Below are 22,127 nucleotides of genomic sequence, written 5' to 3'. Positions count from 1 at the left end.
AGCACAGTTTTATCCTATTATACACAGCGGGGCCGATGGCTCGGGCGAAACAACTAATTAGCCTACATAATACACAAACATGGTCAGACTTTCCGTGGTGGTTACATAGGAGAAATAAAAGCATAAGAAATATTCCACATAATTATATAAGATGCAAGAAAATTGTACCTAGTTAACGATGGTAAATACGTGTGCTACCTTCAGTTTTTAGCTCAATCGATTTATTTTTTTTTCTTTGGAACGAATCAGAGTTTTAATGGTTTGATTTTACTGATTTCTTCTTCACTTCTAGTTAAATGTTTCTTATTTCGTGAAAATTAAATTTATAAATAATGTGAATTCATTTTTAAAAAAGTATAGTAAAAATCAAAGAAATCAAGAAGAAAAAGTTAGTGAGCTAAAAATCAAAGATGGCGTAGGTACTCAACACCGTTAACCCTTAAGCAGGCGCGTTGGGGTATAAAGTACCCCACTGTTAGTCTTTATAATGTGGTAGTATTGTTTCTTTAAAATTTCAACTGCTTTACGAGGTATTTGCCCATTGTTCTTTAACAAATGAGCTGATGCGGTGGAATGTGTTTCATATGCGTTTGACTGGAAAATATTGTTCGTTTATTTCAAGTGGATGGGAATTTGAATCATAATGGCATTACAGATAAATGTCATTGAGTCGAAAGATACAAGAAATTCAATGTAGTTGGCAATCCTGGGTTTATTAATATCATTAGAAATTATTAATTAAGTACTGTGATATGTATTATAACAGTAATGTGCATCTAAATAATGTTAGAATGGTACTCTATCAGAAAAGTTTCTTATAATATACTAGCAGCGTTCACCCCGCTTCGCTGCGGTCACCCCGGAACGCAATAAACGTTGTTACTTAGATAATTTTTACTTTTTCGCTTTCAAGTGATATGATAAAAACCATAGAAGATTGCAGTAAATGTTAACATTATATCGCCTGTCATTTATGTTAACCCGCCCCGCTTCGCTGCGGTCACCCCGGAACGCAATAAACTTTGTTACTTAGATAATTTTTACTTTTTCGCTTTCAAGTGATATGATAAAAACCATAGTAGATTGCAGTAAATGTTAACATTATATCGCCTGTCATTTATGTTAACCCGCCGAGTGACACGGTCATGCGGGTTGCATATAAATACGTTTATTTTTATACCTATGATTAGTGTTGTAAAAAAACGGTTTTTTTTCTGTGAAGTTTTTTTTCAATAAAAAACATCGTTCTTTTTCATGTTTTTTTTCAAAAATCTGTTTTTTTTCTGGCAACTATTATTTATTGATTTATGTTGCAGATTATTGAAATAATCAACAGAACTTGAGCCGAAGCCCTCGTAACTTACAAATCGTTTGTTTCTTTGAACCTATACGAGCAAAATTGTGTGATTATTCCTTTCGGTCCCAGGTCATTTTTGGCGTTTCCCTACATTTCCAGTTACTGACTTATTGCTCAAAAACTATTCATTCGATTGATATGGTTAAGGCCTTGTTTTTAAGAAAATGGATGTGGCTATCTTTTGGTGTAAGTTGCATTGCAGTGTTACCAACGGGTGGGAAATTATTGAGGGAAATGTAGGGGTGAAAATTTACAAAAAATTCCCTAACCGAATTTCAAAAATTTTTTGTATCTAGCACCACTGCTGCTATATGGGTTCAAGTCACCTAAACAAATCTTTGGTGTGTTGACAAGGTACAGTGAAATCCTGAAGTCGCTGGCTTCCATTCAAAGAGGAAAAAAAAAAATCTGTCATACACATGAAATTTTGACACTTTTTACGCCTCAGAGGCAAAAATTAAATATGCCGGGGTACAGCTTCTCTAATTATCCTATTGAAACTTTTTATGGTGTGTTCTGTAGAGCAAAGAGGAAGCTTTCAGGTAGTGGTACGTTTGTTTCAATGTAGCCAGTAAGAGGGTAATAATAGAGGGGAAAAGGGAAATTTTCCGAATTTTTCACCTAATAGCGGGAATTAATTGTTTTGGCTGGAAACGCTGCCATCAGACAGACGAAAGCTATCTGAAAATAAACCGTAGTACTCGAAGAATATATCCTACAAGTATCATGGCGATATATAACAAAGTAAACATGAAATTAAAAAAACAACTCTCATTCTACCTCAGAAATTCACCATTTTCTTCCAATTTCCAGAACATGGTTTATTATAAACCCCAACTGTATTTCCCCTAATTATTCTAGTGAAACTTTTTATGGTGCGCTGTGTAGGCTAAGGATGAGGCTGTTAGATACTGGTACATTTGTTTGAATGTAGCCAACAAGAAGGAAATAATAGAAATAAAAAAGGGAATTTTTCCCAAAATTTGCCCCTAAAATCTGGAATTAATTTTTTTTGTAGCTAGCAACACTACTATCAGACACACACAAACTATCTTAAAATAAGCTTTGGTATTCCTCTAATATATCCTACAAGTTTTGTGACATATCTAATAAAGTAAGCATGTCAATAACAAATATCTCATTCTACCTTAAAAAAAATCACAGTTATCTTTTCAATTAGAGAACAAGGTCCACTGTAAACCTCAACTGTACTTCCCCTAATTATCCTATTGAAACTTTCTATAGTGCGTTGTGTAGAGCAAACACGAGACCTCCAGATACTGGTACGTTTGTTCCGATATAGCCAACAAGAGGGAAATAATAGAGACAAAACATATAATTTTTCCAAAATTTCCCCCTAAAATATGGAATTAAAATATTCTGTAGCTGGCAACACTGCAACCAGACAGACGCAAACTATCTTAAATTAAACATTGGTACACCACTAATATATCCTACAAGTATTATGGCGATATTTAAGGAACAAAGCTTCTAATTATCAAAAATATATTGCGGTAAAGAGAAAGGCAAGGAAAAACTAGAAAAATCAAGGGCTAGAACCTAAATACGAATTTTACGTGCGTTCCCTAATTACCCCATGTAACGATCTGTACTTTCGTTTGTTAAGTAAGGACAAATGTTCGATTGGCGTAAGTTGACTTGCACTCGGACGTATAGCTAAAGATTTATAAACAAAAATTTCTAATTTTTTGCCCAAATATAGGAGAATTTTAAATTCCCTAATTGGCAACACTACGCGCAGGCCCATCCAATTGATGTCAACAGTTAGGTATCCATCAGAGGTATCTACCTGGCAAGTCTTAAGGATGTCTTTCTACAACGAAGGAAGCTACAGGGGAAAAAAGTAAAGGAAATTCGAAATTAGAAAATTCTCGAATTTTTTACAGGGGTGAAATTCGACACCAGAAGAAAAAGAAATTAATATGATAAACTATAGTCCAACCACATTTTGCAAGAATAATATCCCGATATCTTAATTAGTGTCCACACTGGAGCGGATCAAACAAGTGCTTGACCACCGAGTATACACTTGATTACATTTTTTTTTGACTACTAACTCGTGTTGTTGTTGTAGTTATAGTCTCGACTAATAATAATATCGTTGTAAACAATAACTTTATAAGGAAAATTTTTTCTCCTTTTTACATCTTAGTTCCAACACTGTTGGTGAGAAATGTAGGGTGTTTCAAAATAAATTTTGGGGTTTTAAGTCTTCGTAGTACTTATTACATTTTACGAACAATTATAAGCAATGCATGAAGTAAAAGAGCACCTCAAACAGTCTTTGCTACAAGTGTTCAATGTGAGATTCATTCATCACACGGCACACATCTAGTCGATAGGCGAGAAAGGCCCATAAACTTTCCGCCATATGGCACAAAACACATTCAATTTAGGGGAGTTTCGTTTCAATTGTACCATCTCCTGAGGATTTGCTGACGGCCAGATGCAAACATTATGAGTGTTCACATTAGCTCTTAGGTGAAAAGTCGATTTATCACTGTAGACGACACGATCCAGAAAATCTTCATTGTTATGCAGCAATATTTCACTTGCGAAATTGGCACGTAAACCGTAGTTTAGGTTTTAGACCTGTAGCAACTGTAAACAATAAAGACGTAGTTGCAAGCGTCTCCTTAATATTCTTCACACAGACGGTTGCACTGTACAGGTTCAGTCTTTATTAAAACACAAAAAGCTTTCTGCTCTCTAGTCTCCATCTTTGCTACTTGCTCTTTCTAACGGCAGACAGAAGAAACAACGTATGCACATGCGTGAGTACAAAACTGTTTGAGTTGCTCTTTCATTTGATATAATATTTAGAATTGTAAGTTAATTGTAATAGATACTAAAAAGTGTCAAAAACCTAATATTAATTTTGAAACACCCTGCATTACTTCAAATTGAGTCATCCTATATTCAGATCCTAGTCAATTTGTCGCCTCGTGCAATGGAATAATTTGCCGCCTCCCCCTTTCTCCAGAAAGAATAAATCTTAGAAGTCATTATTTTAAGTATGCTACTCCAGCATGAACAACAAAGGTGAGGGTAAGTGCAGTCGCACTCAGAAAGGCTCAAATACTTACTAAAAATGCAATTCCGTTGTATCTATTTTTTTCTTTAAATGTTAATCTATTATGATAGTGAAAGATAAAGCAAACACACCTGCATAGGAAATATGGTAATCCTTTTTATAGAATTCACTATCGAGCTTCAATCTCAATGTTTCAGTTTGCAATTCCAGTGCAACTAGCTCTTTTATCTTTATTTCTTGATTTTTCTTCTACATCTTCTAACATTTAAAAAAAGAAACTTATTTCTATCTTCAATGATAAGGAACTTGCTTCTGACAAAAACAAGACTACTTTCATATCAAAACTGTGATAACTTACTAAATGGAGCAGATATTCACTACTATTCGAGAATTGAATTCTTGCATTTGACAACAACCAAGCAATTTGTGCTCGGATTTATTCGACCATTTGCTTTAGCATTGTCCATGTGGCCTTAAACTAATGCAACCTAAACATAATTTATGAATGAAGTATTCAAATAGAAGGTCAGCTTAGTAATTGTATCTACCATCATCATGAAGTCTGTTTCCAACAAGAAATATTTAATTTAAATAATATACTTATGACAGATTTTGCCGGACCATCCAAGCTTGCCGTTCCACGCAAATGCACGTGTTGCATATATATAGTGGCGTATTTAGGAGGGCTTCCGGGCTTAAGCCCCCCCCCCCCGAAATCGTACTTACTATAGTAAAGTATATGAAATATCTTGCAGAATTTTCACATTTTCAGGCAAAGCCCCCCCGAAAGTTAGCAAAACCCCTCCCGAAACAAAATCGTAAATACGCCACTGCATATGTGGTAGAGCCGGCTCTGCATATCATATATATCTAGTCGACAAATTATTTATATATGACATTTAGAAAAATACTATTAGGCAAATTAGTATTAGTTTTTACCTTTAGACAAGTTATTGGAATTTTATACTGTTCGTGACATTATTTTCGTGTTTATTAATGGCCTGCTTTCACGAAAAAACAAAATTTCATTTCTACTTTTATTTCTTAGTTGATATTGATGAAAACTGCTGAAACCCGAATTGTTAATAGGTATGGTATTCATATAAATTGTAAAATATTTGTAGCGTATCAGTATCTAGCGATTACTTTATGTTGCATTTTACGGTGATTACACCTACATAAAAATATTTCATTCTTAAATAGACGTAAGATGCATTACAAATGACTATTTGAAAAAAAACGAAATTTAGAAAAAAAACGAGAGGCAATGTTTTTTTTCTAAAAAAAACGTAGATTTCTGAAAAAATACGAACCGTTTTTTTTCTATTTACAACACTACCTATGATGAACTAACAAAGGATTTGTACGTTATGGACACTTGAATGGTCAATTATCTCAAGACACTGGTAATTAAAAATTAAAGTGATATGATAAAAACCATCTAGGGTCCAAATCCTAATAACCCCCCAAAAATGAAAGAAATTGGTTCAGCCGTATTAGCGTGATGAGCTAACAAAGGATTTGTGCGTTCTCTTTTATATAATAGATGAAGATAGATAAATTTAATTTAGTTGGTAATGTTGAGTATAGTGTTACTTACCATAGTTTATGTATGATATACTATGACCGCACTAGTACTTTAAAAATGATTCTGCATATGATTGTTAACCTACAAGAAAATAAACATATGGAGTATGATATTCCCCACGCGTCTACTTAAGGGTTAAAAGTATCTGGGTATATTCATATTTAAGGATTAAAAAAAAAAAGAAAGAAAAAAAAAGAAAGTTTACTTACCATTGATCAGATCATGACCACTTCGCTTCTTCGTCTATCTTCGATAGGGATAGTCTTCGGCAGGTTATAAATAACACCATCTGAAATTAAAATCAAAGTAGCAATTTAATTTAAAATTTCAGTAGTCTGTAAAGATTTTAGGGAAAGTCACAACGTTTTACGAATAATAATAATAATACTTCGCGCTTAGTGGCCTTTGTGGTGGACAGGGGCCGCGGTGGCTCAATGGTAGAGCGTTCACCTCTGGTGCTTGTGGTCCCGGGTTCGATCCCAGCCGCCAAGTGGACTTTGTGGTGGACAAACACCGTGTGCGTGGGTTTCCTCGAGGTACTCTCTTTCCTCCCACTTTTTCATTCCACCATTTTTCATTCATTACTCATAATCACCGTCTCCTTTAGCCTAACCGGTATAATCGTGGGATGTAAAACTCAGAGATTTCATTTCATTTTTTCTTTGTGGTGGACAAACATCTACATGGATTATCTGCGGTTCCCCGTTTCCTACTACTTCCTTCTTTGCACCATTTCGTTAATCATCATCACCGTCTCTAACCCTAGTGCATAATCGTGGGACATTAAACTAAATAATAATCATAATAAACGCCCATATAATCCCATATACCAATGAAAACTTCAGTTTTGGAACGAATATTATTTTAACTGGGTATTGGCGATCAACTGACTAGCGAACAAATAAATCATCAAGCAAATATGTATTTATTTAAAGACAAAGACATTATTTCAATATTATTCTTTTAAGCTTTAGTAGTTATACTGGTAATCGATGAGCATCGAGTGAGCTATATCACGTAAGCGTTACATTTCACTTAGTTCTAAGTAATATGTGTCCGGGGCGGGGGGGGGAGAAATAGTTCATCTCACTCATTTGCAATCGGATTTCCGGAAAATACCCAAACACGGAATCTGGACAGCTATGAAATCATGAAGGAAGAAAGAAAAAAGGAAATGACTCCTTTCAATTACACCGTACGAATACTGGGATAAAAACTTGGCCAAATTATTATAGCCACCTTCGTCTCCAACAGACAATGATGATTAATAGTACTGGCTCGGTAATAGCGTGCTCCTCGCTCTCTTGCCGCTTGAAGGACTTTAATAGGATATCCAGCTGGTTTCCTTCGATTTTGCCATTCCAGCATTTATTTCATATTTTGTGTCTCACCCTCTAACTTTGAGGCATTACTGAAATTTCCCATTTCATTACTGTTAGTTAACTAATAAATTAGATGAGGTATCTATCTAAGTTTACAGTAATTATTATTATTATTATTATTATTATTATTATTATTATTATTAGATATAATTTTCGGGTAAACCACAGTTACAATTTTAAATTAGAATTAATAATTTACCAACTTGATTTAACAGATGCTATGAAATGAGCGAAAGTAATGTTTTTAATAAGCTACTTGAAGTAAAAGAAAATATATGATCGTATTGTCTTATTTTTATTCTCTTCTTTCCATCGGTTGCTGTGTCCGTAATAAATTAGAAAAAAAGACAACACAAACGTCTTGTATGACGTCGGTTTAGTATTTTCATTGGTGGGCCTTCTGTTAGTGGCTCTCTTCTTCCGCCCCTACAAGCATTATCCCGTGTCTTTGACCGACACAAAGATAAAACCAAAGAAGGTGGGTTGTACACAAATTTACAAAAATCTCGCTTTGTTCTGCACAGAAATGAACCAAGGTTTGATGTTCAATAGTTTATGTGTCCATATACAAGATTATAAAATTTCTATGAGTTTTGTGTAGTAACTTTTTAATTGATAGGGTAATACATATACAGGTGTGCTGCTGAGTGGAACAACACTGTCTCGTCTCGTTAACATAGTTCTGTCGAGAAAACTCAAGCGCGCTTTGATCGCTCTGCCGCACGAACGCTTAGGGTTATTTTTTTCTTCTTCCTCTCGGAACGGCTTTCAGTAGGTCTAACAGCAAACGGCTAACTTCAACATAATTTTATTCCGTGATAGAATGGATTCTAATTCCACATCTAACAATATACACTGCGATTGTGATATTGGAAAAAAGAGAAAAAATCATACATTTTTCTTAGTATGCATTAAATAATGTAAACTTTTAAGTAAAAATATTTATTTTGTATAAAATTGTAAACAGATGGTACATAGTTGCCACGTCCTGGTTTATTTTTTTTTCATCACAGAACATGAAGCTTTGCATACCGTATTTTATAAATAGATAAAAAGACACATCGGTAGTTGATTCCTCATTAACAATTATAATTGGTGTAAGATATAATTGTAAAGCCATGTTCAAAATCTCTGATACTTCATGATGTTGCCTCTTAATGTGTTTTCAAAAGAATCATCAGAGAACAAAGTTTGTACCTTTTATGTAATGATGTTTTTTAAAAAAAGTGTCCATCCTTCCTTTAAAATTTGTGCGTCCGTACATTTAGAGAGCAGAAAACATAGGTATAAATTATCTTTCCTAAACCTCATATGTTTATGTATAAAAATATACTGTGGGCAGGGCCGGGTTAGGGGAGGGGCTTTGGGGGCTATAACCCCAGGCCTCCAAGTGGACGGGTGCCTCCACTCTGATCAAAATCTTAACTGGCTATCTAAAAAGAATCATAATCATAAAATAAAATATGACCAAAAATATGAAACATATTCCTTGAACTTCCCTACTGTACTTTCACAGAAATGTAATATGTGACTCCTGCTGACTTCACTTATTTTTTCCAGACCCGGGCCACCAGATCAGTTGATCAGCCCCGACTGTGGTTGGAGTGTATAAGGGCGGTTATAGAAGTAAATTCCGAAATCAAATATTTTCAAATAATGTCTAAATTGTACTCCAATTTTAATAGATCTGCAGTTTTATTTACTATAAAAGAACATTAAACTTAGGGATCCAACTTCTGAATATGACATTGCAGTGGTATCTAAACATTAATATATATATATATATATATATATATATATATATATATATAAGGTCTTTTCAATGGAGTTCTAAAGTCTCAGAAATAACTTGGGTATCGTCAGATTGTATGGATGAAACCGAATATTATTGTTTTATTTCCGCCAAGACAACTAGTGGATATGCTTAAGTATCAAACAGGTAAAAAGTTAACGAAGTAACCAGTTATCGAAAAGCATTAAGTTATGGCACGCATTCATATTTCGATGGTTAAGAAAAAAATCTGTTGAAATAATTACGCGAAACATTAAAAAAACAAAAACCTCCTTTTTTTAAAAAAAAGGGGGGGTGCAATGAAACAGCAGAAGTAGTAGTTCCGAATGCATGAACTAAGCAATCGGACTATTCCATACTCTCAATCTATATTATATGATAGAAAACGAACCGCGTAAAATGTTTTTCAGTAAAAGTAAAGAACGCATATATTTTATCTTAAGTATTTTTTAAAAAGAAAAATGTACATTTGTATATACATTAAACCCAATCAGTTACACGTTTCGCACAAGTGTTGCGAAAAATTATTTCAAAATGCGTAAAATGTGTTTTAGCGCAAAGCAGAAAAAATTAAAAATAATGATGAATCGCTGTGAATAAATATTGTTAAATGTCTTAGGATTCATAAGTGTTCTATGACAACTAATCATAATAAACACAAGGAATATATTTAAGCATGTTAATCTGTTAGTAAAATAATAATCCGATATATTCCATTACCTTTGATTGGTAGTCTCTGGAGGCCTCCTTCCAGCGCACCCCGCAACACTACACTGGCTCCTTCTTTCGGTTCGGTCTCTTGCACGCCCACTCGCAACTCCACTCTCAAGTCACGTGTTATTGGAAGTCCAAATAGGAGCCTTTACAGAGATCCGCGCGCCAAGGCTTCCAGCCAGTGACAACCTCTTCACAGTTCATGAGAGGAGAAACCATCAATTGTTATATAAATGAAATGATACTAAGGAAGAAACGACATGGATGTATTGTAAATTGTAATTGTTCAGAAGATATGTAGTCGGCAGATAGTGCCCGCGAGAAATTTTGGTAGATTTCTCTTTCGCTCTGAAACAGGTTGCAAAGTCCTCCCCCCCGAGTGGGTAACCCCCTCATAGGATGTAGAGTTATGGGTTACGGGAAACGGGATAATTTTCCCCCACTAACAATTCTATCTAGAAAATTTCCTTTACCTTGCTCTGACAACAATGAGAAGGGGGCGTGCCCTATCGAAAGCTACTATGGATTACTCTATCGGAACATATATGGTCAAATAAGAATAGGCTCTGGTTTTTATCCTCACTTGTTTTAGCAGAACACTTGCTTTATGTGCGAGAGTCCTTGGTTCAGGCGTATATTATGTGCGTTGTGCAGGAGCACGTTGTATTCATTGATTTTTCAAGCAGTTTTTGTTTCATTTTTATATATTCTTTCCACTGCGTCTCGAATCATTCATTCACAACTATTACCATTCATCTTCTTTACTCCAGAGGACATGAACGTGAAATGTAAAACTAATTGTTTGTTTTTAATTCTTTTTGACTACGGGAGCCGCAGTGGCTCAATGGTAGAGCGTTCACCTCTGTTGCATGGGGTTTTGGTTCGATCCCAGCTCGCACCAAGTAAGCTTTGTGATATACCGTGGGTATAAAACGTGTGTGTGGGTTTTCTCGGGGTTCTACCGTTTCCTCCCACCTTCTTCATTCCACCCTTTCATACATTTTTCATCACCGTCTCCTTTAGCCTAGCCAGCATAATCGTAACGTAAAACTTACATAAAGATTTCATTTCATTTTTCTTTTTCACTACGAACTTAACATACTTTACCATTCCAGAAACAACTAAAGTTGATTATTTTAATGTCCAAGGCTCTTTGTAACGTAGTGTGAAATCTAAAAGTACTCGGAGCGAACAATGATTATACATACAACCATTAAGAGATCGTTCCAGGTATTATCATATAATAGATTCACAAAGAAGTGAATGCTAACAACTGGTCAAACCATAGCTAGTTGGTTTCCTGTGGTCCCTCCAAAGATGGTAATGGGAATAGTAAATCTTTGCCTAAAATGATAAATTTTGTAAACTTCTTCAAATAGGCCTTCGCTTATAACGAAATCTCCTTTCTCGACTTACGTGGTTCCATTCGGAAAGCAAGTTTGGAGAAAGAAATCATCAATTACAAGAATAAGGCTTTAGCTGTTAGAATTAGTAGGATAGAAAAGAACAATATTGGGAGAATAATAAAACGATGAAAAGAAACTAGTTACAACTTTGCTTGGAAAGGAATTGTATTATGTAGAACGTGGTTAGAAAGTATGGCGAAAGGTAACGCAGGGAGAGGAGAAATACTGCAAATGACCAAAACGGCCAAATTAAGGCCGTGTCCAAAAGATACAAGTGTGCATTCGAAGTACGCTTATTTCCGGAAATGACGTCACCTAGTGTGCGTCAAAAGGTCCAAGTTCACAAGTCTGCGAGTGCATAGTACGTAGTGTGCGAGGATGTACACTACGTTAGCACACTTGCGTACTTAAGATGGGAGTTCTTCGTCGTAGGAACAACAATAATGTCAAAGTGACTTAATAAAATTTTAAAGGACATATGTTTAATATTTTTGTTGAGGTGAATAAATTTGTGGGCTGATCTAATAATAGTTTACTTGATAAATATACAAGTTAGTGATTTTACAAGTGGGATATAAAAATGTTACGCAAATAACAAACGTATTTATGTTGTGTTCTTTGAGTATGCAATGGAATTTAAAATTGTATAGGGAAAGCAACCAAATAGTTTCTTTGATAATGCTATAAAGGCATTTGTGTTTAAATATTACGTGATTTATGTAGCTTAATTGAAATAATTATACTATCGGTAATGGAGCTATTTGCACGTAAATGAAAAATTTTAATGGCGTATGAATTAAAATGTTAAGTTCTATCATAGAATAATGAATACATAGATTATTCATTTCTCTATACCGACAGCTACAGTTGCAGCTGCAAATATTAATTCGTAGGTAGATAGGCCTAGTTTTGATTTTAAACAAATTCCTTCCAAATCTACCATATTTCCTTGCACTTAAGAGACTGTAATATATCAATTACCACACATTAGCCATTTTGGACAGCTGCCAAAGAGGGAAATGCAGATCAAAAGTTTCTTTCTCCACATTTATCAAAGATTTCACAAATTCCTCTTGGTAAGTCTTTACTTTGGCCATTTTTTCTTTTCTTTTTTTCTTTCTTTTTTCTTGATTCTTCGATTCAGCGATTTGATCTTTCGGTTCCGTTTTTGAGAACTCGCCTGTTAGCTCATATATGTAGTTAGTAACTAGATTCATTTCTATACCAAAGTTTAATATTTAATTCACATATTATTGCCGAGCAAGCGTCAGCGAGTGAAGGCAGGTTAGATGCTCGCAGGAGATGTTCTTTTCAGTCTTGGTTACGAATGGGTTAATTGAACGATTCATTGAATGAAATCGCCAAAATAAAGACTTGCCTTCCTTTTAATTTATATAATCCCATTATGAATTGATTATGAACAAATAATTCCTTCCGTATAGTTGAACAATGAGAGCCACTACATTGCATACTGTATTTTTTCATAAAACCGTCTCTTAATTTTCATAAAATTCTTATTAGATTGGTAGTAGCTTTTTATGATTATATTTGGACGAGGGGATTTGTTTCGTTACTGAGTAACCATTTTCGTAGTGGGAAGCATGTAGGAGAGACAGCGGGTATATTTCAAGAAAGATGTAGGGCGCCGAAAGCATAGTGAAGTGCACTCAGATGTTGAAGTGTATACAATATACAGAACTCATTTAAGCGGGCTTATAAGATAGTAATCTTATATTTTTTAACATATTATTTTAATTAGGGTTATCCACCTTGAGTACACTTGATCCTTATAAATTGGTATTTCGTAGTGACACAATAGCTTTTTCCTGTTAATTTTGGTCCTCATGTTCTTCAACTCCACCACTTCTTTCCTTGTCATCCTTGTAAGAGTTAACTTTTGGTGTAGATTAAGAACATGGAGGCACTATTTTGAAGATATACGGGTAAAATCTAAATATTCACAAAGAAAGAGTAGCATATAAGGAACTTCAACATTAGCACAATATGGTAGAGATAGTCTAATCAGTATGCCTGTAACTGAGCAATACAGTAGAACGGTGACAATTATAGTGTCATTGTTTTGTATCTACCGTACACAAAGGAATTATACTCAATATAAACTCTCTGCCAAAGTAGTTTTGAGCCACATTATTGTAAATAACGCTCTCCTCGGTACCTTCGGTGTCCTAACGCTTTTGCAAATTCCTACTTTCACCTGCAATAAAATTCCTAAGCTACTTCGCAACAGTGTCATCAGCGCCCTAACCACCAGTGCTGCTTTTCTTCCGGAGGATTAATAAATATTCCCTCGCGCAAGCATGATTAATAAAATAGAACATCGCCAATAGTTTAGTGGTTTTTATGCTGATAAATATTTGCAGATACTGCAAAACTGAAGCTCTTGGCATACATGAAAGAAACTCTCAAGTCATTTTATGGTTACCCCATATTGTCAATCTGTGATATATTTATCTCTAATGTAACTGGAAAGTCATTCATCTAAAAAAAAAAAAAAAAAAAAAAAAAAAAGCATGGTAATTTTTTCTAGTACTCGAAATTCTCCCTTCTTTTGTTATCAATGTTCAACTTTCCACCACGATGAGGCGCTGTAAACAAGTGTGGATCAAAAGCTAATTTGACGAAGTGTACACTATTTAGTGTGCACTCCATTTGTAGACTTCGAGTGTGCATCCTCGAAGTGTGCACTATGCGCTTTTGGACACGGCCTAAGAGGAAGGGGCAATCTGAGAATCGAAGCCCATAGAAGCTCCTCAATTCGTGGCAAATGACCCAGTAATCGCATAATGTTTACTTTACAATTATTTTCGGCTGTAGGTTTTGATAGTGACTACGAAATGTCAGCGAATGTGGAGCATATTTACGCTTCCCAATTTTACAATCTCAGTAAGTCAGTTTTCTGTTGTGTATAAATGTGACGGAAGACTGGCTATTCAAGAATTCAACATTTTACTGAAATATTTTCGCTTGCAAGTTCCATTCTAGAGTCCTAAAACAGGCGTAAATGATTATATATACATATTCAACAATTTCTTGTAAGTAATGCATCAGGTATAAGCGAGACTTGAGACTAACGTAGATAAGATACCCCTACTGCCCTATTATCAGATAAATGAGAAAGGATGTAACGAAGCCGGAGTAGCGAAGAGCGGTGCTTCGGTTTATTATGAGCATAAAATTAGTTTCAGTACAATTAATTTCAATAAGTAGAATTGACTGTACATGCGTATATGGCGTAGTTACAATAGATAAGTTATCTTCTTTTGTCCACATATGATAGATTTAACAAAACCGAGAATCCAGTCCGTTAGCTTCAAAGGAACATCTTTTGTTAGTATTTGACTTCTCTAAGAAAATATTTCCTACTGTTCACCGACCTCTCTGTTTTTATCACGTGTAAACCTCACCAGTAAGATCTAATGCTGTTAAAATTATACGAATAATTATTCGTTATCCGAACAAATGTTTAAAGTACGGATTTTATTCAAATACTGGAATAATGAATATTCGAGAAATCCATTATTCGAATTTTAATGACAGTAGTAACCAGAGGTAGCATATTCTTTCTTTCTTTATGAAATGTAATCACTGTGGAGCGTGCAGGTCGCTTTATTGAAAACTCAAGAACTCGAATCACTCAGTTTTGTCGAAACAAACAAAACTTGGAATGATTTGTATTAAATATCTCCAAACAGTAAATGTTTTTATATAACATGCGAGGAGTGTACCAAATTATTCAGATTTGTAACAAGCTTCTACGCGAAAATATAACCTTATTCGTACTTCGATAATCACCTTTCGTCAGATTAAATACATTTATGAAACCAATCCAGCTATACAGATTACTTGCAAGCAGCAGAAGTGTATATCATCTCCGACATTTCCTTCCTGAAGCCCCAAACGACACCTCTGATTGTAATGTATCAAAGCCCCAAGTTTTCATGAAAAGAAATTTTTATTAACTTCCGATCTTCGTCCATGTTTCTGATTATAATTAAATAAATAGCCACTAAAGATAGCAGCGGATAACAGAAAACAGCATAACAGCATAGATAGGAAATTGCTTTTGTGGATGAGATTGTAGGCAATAGAAGTATATCATTTGAAGTCAACTTTTTCAGGCGATGAGGTTCATGTGTAATATTTCTTTTGATAACTACTAGCATACACAAGTAACTGGATTACTCTTTAAGATTAGAGGGAGTTATAGGCCTGTATGAATAATTGATATATATAATATAGGGTCGGATCCAGGATTTTCTAAGAGAGTGCACTAATTACTACCAAAATAACAAATCACACTGAAACTCTTCAAAATGACATGCGACAACATTCTTTACCTCTAACAACGCTGATACATAAGAACGGGGGAGGAAGGGATATTTTAAAGAGAGTCGCAAGTGATTGCAGGAAAAAATGTTCTTCCTCCTCCGGCTTCTGTTTTCTTCCCTACTTTATAAATGTTATATTGTTTTGCTTGGTGAATCCTTTTCCTTCAACCTTCACAAAATCGATTTAAACTATTGCTTTTGCAGAGCTCTGCTTTCTCTTAAGTCCCGAACGGAAAAATAACGCTAGAAAATAACAGAAAGTTTTGCTATTTTCACTGCTAGCTAGCTTCTCGTTTTAGATATTGTATATTTGCAACGAAGGGGGTGCATCCCCTAAATCCGGCCATATATATATATATATATATATATATATATATATATATATATATATATATATATATATATATATATATATATATATATATATATATATAGGCAGGGATCCAAGGGGGGCTATAGTCCCCCTGTGACGCTCATGTATACATTGGATAGAATGGACTTCAATCCTGCTTTACACTGGATAAAGCTGTAAACTATGGTTTAGTCCCTTTCTTGATCATATCCTGGATCCGCCACTGTATAAATATGATATACTAACCTTCGACTATCTAGCTGGGGACTTCACTCCCAGATCATCGTATTTGATCGGCCTACAGTGTTGTATCTCGTTTCAGCCCTTGCCTCCGTTCTTCACACTGCAAGAATGCTGCTGAGTTCGAAAATTCATTTCAAATGGCTCACTCGTTTTTCCATGATGAAATGGGCCATTTTATTAACAATTATAACTCCCATTGCTTTTCCTTCCATCTTTTTTCATCCCTTCTAGAGGAAATATTAAAAATGCTGAAGGTTTAATTACTAACAAACGATTTCAAGACCTTAAACTGTTTCAAGATGTGACCATCCTGTTATAACAATTGTGATCTCACCTTTTTTTTTCTTTCTTCCCATCAGATGCTAATTAAAAGTATGATTTATTATCTTTAATTAAAAGCTTTTTGTTACTTAGTATTTACTTTGCAAAATAAATATTTGTATTTCTCTTATTAAATCAATTAGACCAAGTTGTATGTAACTCGATGTTTAGAGTTTGAGTGAAGGTAATTAACAGAATGATAAGATAACAAATATTTCCATAATGATACAACCAATGAAGGGGTATGGCTAACCAAACAGCTTAGGATGTCAGCAGAATGTTTTTTAATACTGTTATTTCTGGCCTTGTAGACTGGTGTTTGCTACCTCTTAACTAACCTAGTTCTACAGTTGACTCAAAATGCTGATTCAACTCTGAAAATTGTGTGCCTTATCGGGAGTCTAACCTGTTATGATGCGTAATAACGCAAACCGAAACTGGATGAATAAAAAGAAGTAATATTTCTGTCGTGGAGTATTTTCTTAAATTTATTCGATTCTTTTATTACTCGTGCTAACAAAGTCTACGTGATAAAGTAAGAGCTTCTAATAAATTAATTTAATAGTATATTTATATGCGCCTTATTTTCCAGGTAGCGTTCTTTGGCAGTAAATGCCATTATTGTAGAAGCAATTCTGAAAAGTTAGAATTACCTTATGAAGTTTCGAGAGAGCCAGAAGTTTCTTGAATACAATATACATTTTTACTAGAAAAAATTGTAACTTCTGCAACAGTAGTTATTTTGTGTAATTACACTTTCACATTATTATTAAATGAAAATTCACAGGTAATACTTCTCACATGCTTTCGATTTTTTTTTTTTTTTAAAGAAATAGTTTAGTTAATATCAGCAACAGCGAGAAATTCGTCAAGTAAATAAAAGCATTTCCATTTTTCTTTCTTCCGAATGAAAACCCGTGTTGTCTTCTCACGAATCGTTTTCCGACATAATTTAGGATACGAATTAAATTATGTTAATTTCACTGATTTTAAATTCACAATGCTCAGTATTTTATTTTTAGAAGAAATGTAGTAGATGCCATCATCTGAGTAGGTCCACCACATGAAGGCCAAGGAATAATTAATCCTATACAGGGCATGTTCACGGAAACAGGGACAAAAATTCATGAAAGAAATATAGGCCTAGTTATAATTTTTAGTCAAGTTGTTCTTTTGATAAAAATATAGTTGTATGTAGTTATTATTATTATTTTCAGCGAATTACTATTTTCTTATTTTTTTCCGTAGGTTACCTTTCATCTACTAAGTTTTAAAGTTGATTATATTATACAAGCTTTATTTATTATTACATAGGTCTTATTTTTTTTTTGTCGGTATCCCAAGTAAAATTTCATATAACTGATTAAACTTTTTCTTAAAGTAAAGTTCAATGTTCAACTTAGTTAAACTGTGCTTATTTCAAGTTATTATAAATGTATGTTGCTTATACTTAATATTAAAAGATCGTTGACAAATCTAACGTGAGTTACCCGACTCTGTGCATATTCCACTAAAATAGGTTGTCATAAAATGTAAATAAAAATTTAATATTTTTGTCATAATTAAATTGTGTATGTCCCTATCTTACATAGTAATTTCATGCACATAGCTATGCCAGGACAAAAGAAAATTACTGAAAAATCACAGGTTCTGAATGTAGGGAAAAATTTGTAACGTGAGTTACTATAGTATTTTCTTTTCTCCTAGGTTTGCTGTATTATATAAAATGACGATATTTGGTAATTATCTGTATAAATATGACAGCTATCCTTTTTTTTTTTTTAAAAAAAAAAAAAGCGAAGCTTTTAAGTTTATTTTTGGTTAGTATTCTTCAAATATACGCCATTACGTAACGTGAGTTACCATGAACATACCCTACAGAAGTTCAACATTAAAACGCATTGTTTCACCTGTGGTTATGTCGCATGAATAGGTACTCATTAGCTATACATCTCATCACTTAAAAAGAAAAAAAAATACTATATTCTATGAAAGATCAACATAAAAGAACGATTAACGCTATTATTTCCCAGGAGGTAGGTATCCAGAGAGTGTTGGTTTTTGAGGGAAGTCACATTGGGCAAAATTAAACCTTTATTGCTTCGAGGTAAGGGAAGAAAGCTTCATACAACTTCAGAAAGCTGTTTACAAGAATTAGTACATTAAGCTTTCTTCCCTTACCTTGTATTTTTTTTGACCAACGCGACTTCCCTCAAGAGCCACCACTTGCGATGAAGGAGGCCTGTAGTCGGTTATCATGACAGATTTTTCCAAGGATTTCTTTAGCTTCACCAGGCGAATACTGGAGTTGTAGCTTCAATATATAACTTTAGAGGACCTTAAAAAAAAATCCCATTCGGTGTAAAATCTACCTTCCAGATACATCAAAAATACTGTTAGCAAAGAAGTAAATATACAGTGTAGCACTTGATGAAGCTGTAAAAATATGGCATTAATAGCTAGTAGGGCTCAAACCCAATATTTCCGAAGGTGAAACAGTACGTATTTGTATTCTGGTTATTTTGCCGACAGCCTAATAATTGTTTTGGACATTTAAAGAGGTCTTGCTGTATTACTTGGAGAATTGTGGGTATTACCAAAAAAAGGCAGGCTTACAAATTCTACGGTGGAACCTCCAATTTATTAATTACCTGGGAATTGGAGTGTCATTTGTGACAAATATGTGGTCTGTACTCTTGTATGTGCGGATTGTATAATCAGTATGTAATCTATTATACTATAATGTTAACAGTTTCTTTCGGCTCCAAAAAGGAGCCAATTTTAGGCATGCGTGCTTTGTCTTTTACATTAGACACTCTCGTTTACATTAATATCCATGCGTGATGACCGTAAAAGTTCCGGAGAGAAAAAAAGAAAGTCCTCCTGAACGATTTTTCAAACGACGGGATAATTTGCAGGCTAGTGTAGTTGAGAGCAATTCGTGGATTGCTTACTTGTTTTCTTCTGTCTGTGACTCATTCTCCGTCGTCCAGGCAAGCAGCGGACTTCTGGCTGCCTTTTAAGGGGAAGTGGACTCCAGTCAGATACTAGCTCCTTTTATGGCGCGAGCAGATCTCGTCGCCTGCGGCCAACTGGGACTTACCTACCTGACCCCTATATATAGGCAACAACAGTCATTCATTGTGTCTACCCACCTCCCGACCATGCGTTTTACTAGGATCAGCTGATAACCTTGCATAACCTTTTTGGAACGCTGCTTCTTGTAATGTAACGCGACGTGCAAAGGCCATAAGACGTATTCTGCTTGCAGATCAGCAATGTACCAACGGAAATGGTTATGTAGTGTGAATGAGAAATGAAATGCTAATCTGTGGAACTAAATTTAAAGACGTAGAAGAAGATATCCGTGAGATGAATTTGAGTTTATGCCCAGAGGATAGTCTTTCAGTAGCCCGTGTAGTGTCTCCTTTAAGGTACTCGCATGAAATGGGCCAACAAAAGAGGAACGTAACAGTTCTGGTTTCCTTTTTTGTAAAGTTAATCATGAATCTTTCAGTTCTTATCTGTTCAAACAAAATATACTTTTCTTTTTTGTCAGATGTTGATTTATATAAGTTCTGGTTCAGAACGTAACCTTGGAGGTTATTACCCTCACAAACGCGAGTATATGAATGTAATTTTAGTACACAAGATTAATTTTTTTAACGGCTCTGTTTATCTGCAATTATACAATTGATAACAAATACTAACTCAGTAACGAGGAAGGAAAAGCTTGTCCTTAACCTCAATGAGTTCTCACCTTTGGTGCGAAAGATCTTAGGTTCATTGCGTTGTATGTAAGTTAACACTAGTGACCCGTTCAACATCGAGGCTGTATAAGACGTGGACCTTCAGCTTAACGTGGGATCCGAAGCACATAAGCTTTCACTGGGAAGCGAATCCAGGTCTTGTGCGCCGAATACTGTGTTGATGTGGTTTTTCTTGAGGCAGTCCAACTTCGTCCACTTGTTCAATCCGCCGATTCTTCCATCTTTATTCATGTGCATTTATCATATGTAGCCTTATGGCATAATCATGTGAAATTGAACTTGTTTATGTTTCATTTAAAGAGGCACAGTGGCTTGCCTCTGGTGCGTGGGGTCCCTGATTCGATCCCCAGCCAAGTAAACTTGTGATGGACAACATGTTGCTCATGGGTTTTCTCGGGGTACTCCCGTTTCCTCCAACTTTCTCATTCCACCATTTTTTTCATTATCATTCACTTGCTTTAATGGTCTCCCTTAGCCTAAAGGGCATATAGCGCGACGTTAAACTGAAAAAAAATTCATTTCTTATGTCTTAAAGCTCCACACTGCATCTCCAGTACTTTCTTTATATTGTACACTAATGTAAGTAAAGGTAATCTGAAACTTAGAAATCAAATATTACAGAATTCAAAATCTAGTTATAAACAGTTCTAAGTGTTTTCTTAGAAGTTTTCAATTGGACGGTTTATAATGACATAAACACATTTTAACAGTACGTAGAAGTTATTGGAAAATAGCGTCTTATGTAATATTTTTATAAGTATTACACGACCCACATCATAAGTCTTTTAATTGACAATTGCCCATACATGTGCTGGTTGAATTTTGTTCGTCTCAAACCGTGCAACCTTAATTTAACTCATTTCCCGTCGTCGTCGTCATAGAATGACGACATTTTGCACAGCGATAGGATGCGGATGTAAGTAGGATGACATTACAATACTCTATTATTACTTATATATTTTTATGAAGTTATTGATATTGATCTCTACTAATTATATAGGCTATCTTATTCCGCTATGAAGCCATAAATGTCCTGTACTTGCCATGTACAGTATAACATGAAGAGGAATCTTCTTAAATTATGCTCGAGCTTGTGAAAAGTAATATAGTTTTCATGAATTGATTGAATATGAAATCTTGTAATATGAAATAAAATGTAAAATAAAATAAAAACACGCTTTCTTTAAAAATATAAAACAAGTACCAAAAGTATAAAAAGCATGGGGAGTCCTCTCATAATTTTTAAATAATAATAATAATAATAATAATAATAATAATAATAATAATAATAATAATAATAATAATAATAATAAAGTTGTGTGTGTATCGTCAGCTTTCGCATGGAAAGGAGTGACCTAGATCCCCCAAATTTTGTACAAATAGATCCGTACTAGATCTAATTGTCTACGAAGGCCCTTTTTTAAATTTCGGCACTGGGACAAATTACAGGGATCAAATGTATGCAAAATGGGAGATAATAAACATACGAAACGCCGGATATTACTGTAAAATTCATAGTTTTCCTACTCACAGAGGTTAATAGAGCCATTCAAGTGCACCCTCAGCCCCCTTCGTCACTAGGGGTTGGGAAGCGTGAAAACATATCCAGAATGACCGATATTAGCATTGAGTCCATAGTTTTCGGGATGACTAAGCTTGTTAGTAACAGACCCGATGACATTTGAGCTCAGATTTAGTCAAGAAGGACATGGCAGCCGGTCCTGAACTGACAGTGGGTTGCTCTTCGATAATTGTTTATTACACTTGTATTGATATGGGCAACGCCTTATTCTTCGTT

General features: G+C 34.7%; 1 protein-coding gene and 1 long non-coding RNA gene across 4 annotated transcripts in view; one reads left to right on the top strand and one right to left on the bottom strand.

Moving 5' to 3' along the window:
- Window positions 1-10,069, bottom strand: part of LOC145686065 (uncharacterized) — a 71,068-nt gene extending 60,999 nt beyond the window's left edge. The window contains exons 1-2 of one of the 2 annotated variants that reach the window (XR_014131512.1): window positions 9,895-10,069; window positions 6,210-6,289 (exon numbers count right to left, since the gene is read on the bottom strand). This is a non-coding gene — a long non-coding RNA (uncharacterized LOC145686065). The remainder of the gene's footprint in view (window positions 1-6,209; window positions 6,290-9,894) is intronic. The other variant, XR_014131513.1, reaches the window with a different exon arrangement.
- Window positions 1-22,127, top strand: part of bs (serum response factor blistered) — a 217,938-nt gene that overhangs the window by 164,309 nt on the left and 31,502 nt on the right. The gene's annotated exons all lie outside the window — the stretch shown is intronic.

The sequence above is a fragment of the Thermobia domestica genome, chromosome 5, assembly GCF_964235325.1.
Source record: "Thermobia domestica chromosome 5, izTheDome1.hap1.1, whole genome shotgun sequence".
In the NCBI taxonomy this organism is placed as follows: Eukaryota; Metazoa; Arthropoda; class Insecta; order Zygentoma; family Lepismatidae; genus Thermobia; species Thermobia domestica.
This window is presented reverse-complemented; position numbering and strand designations above follow the sequence as displayed.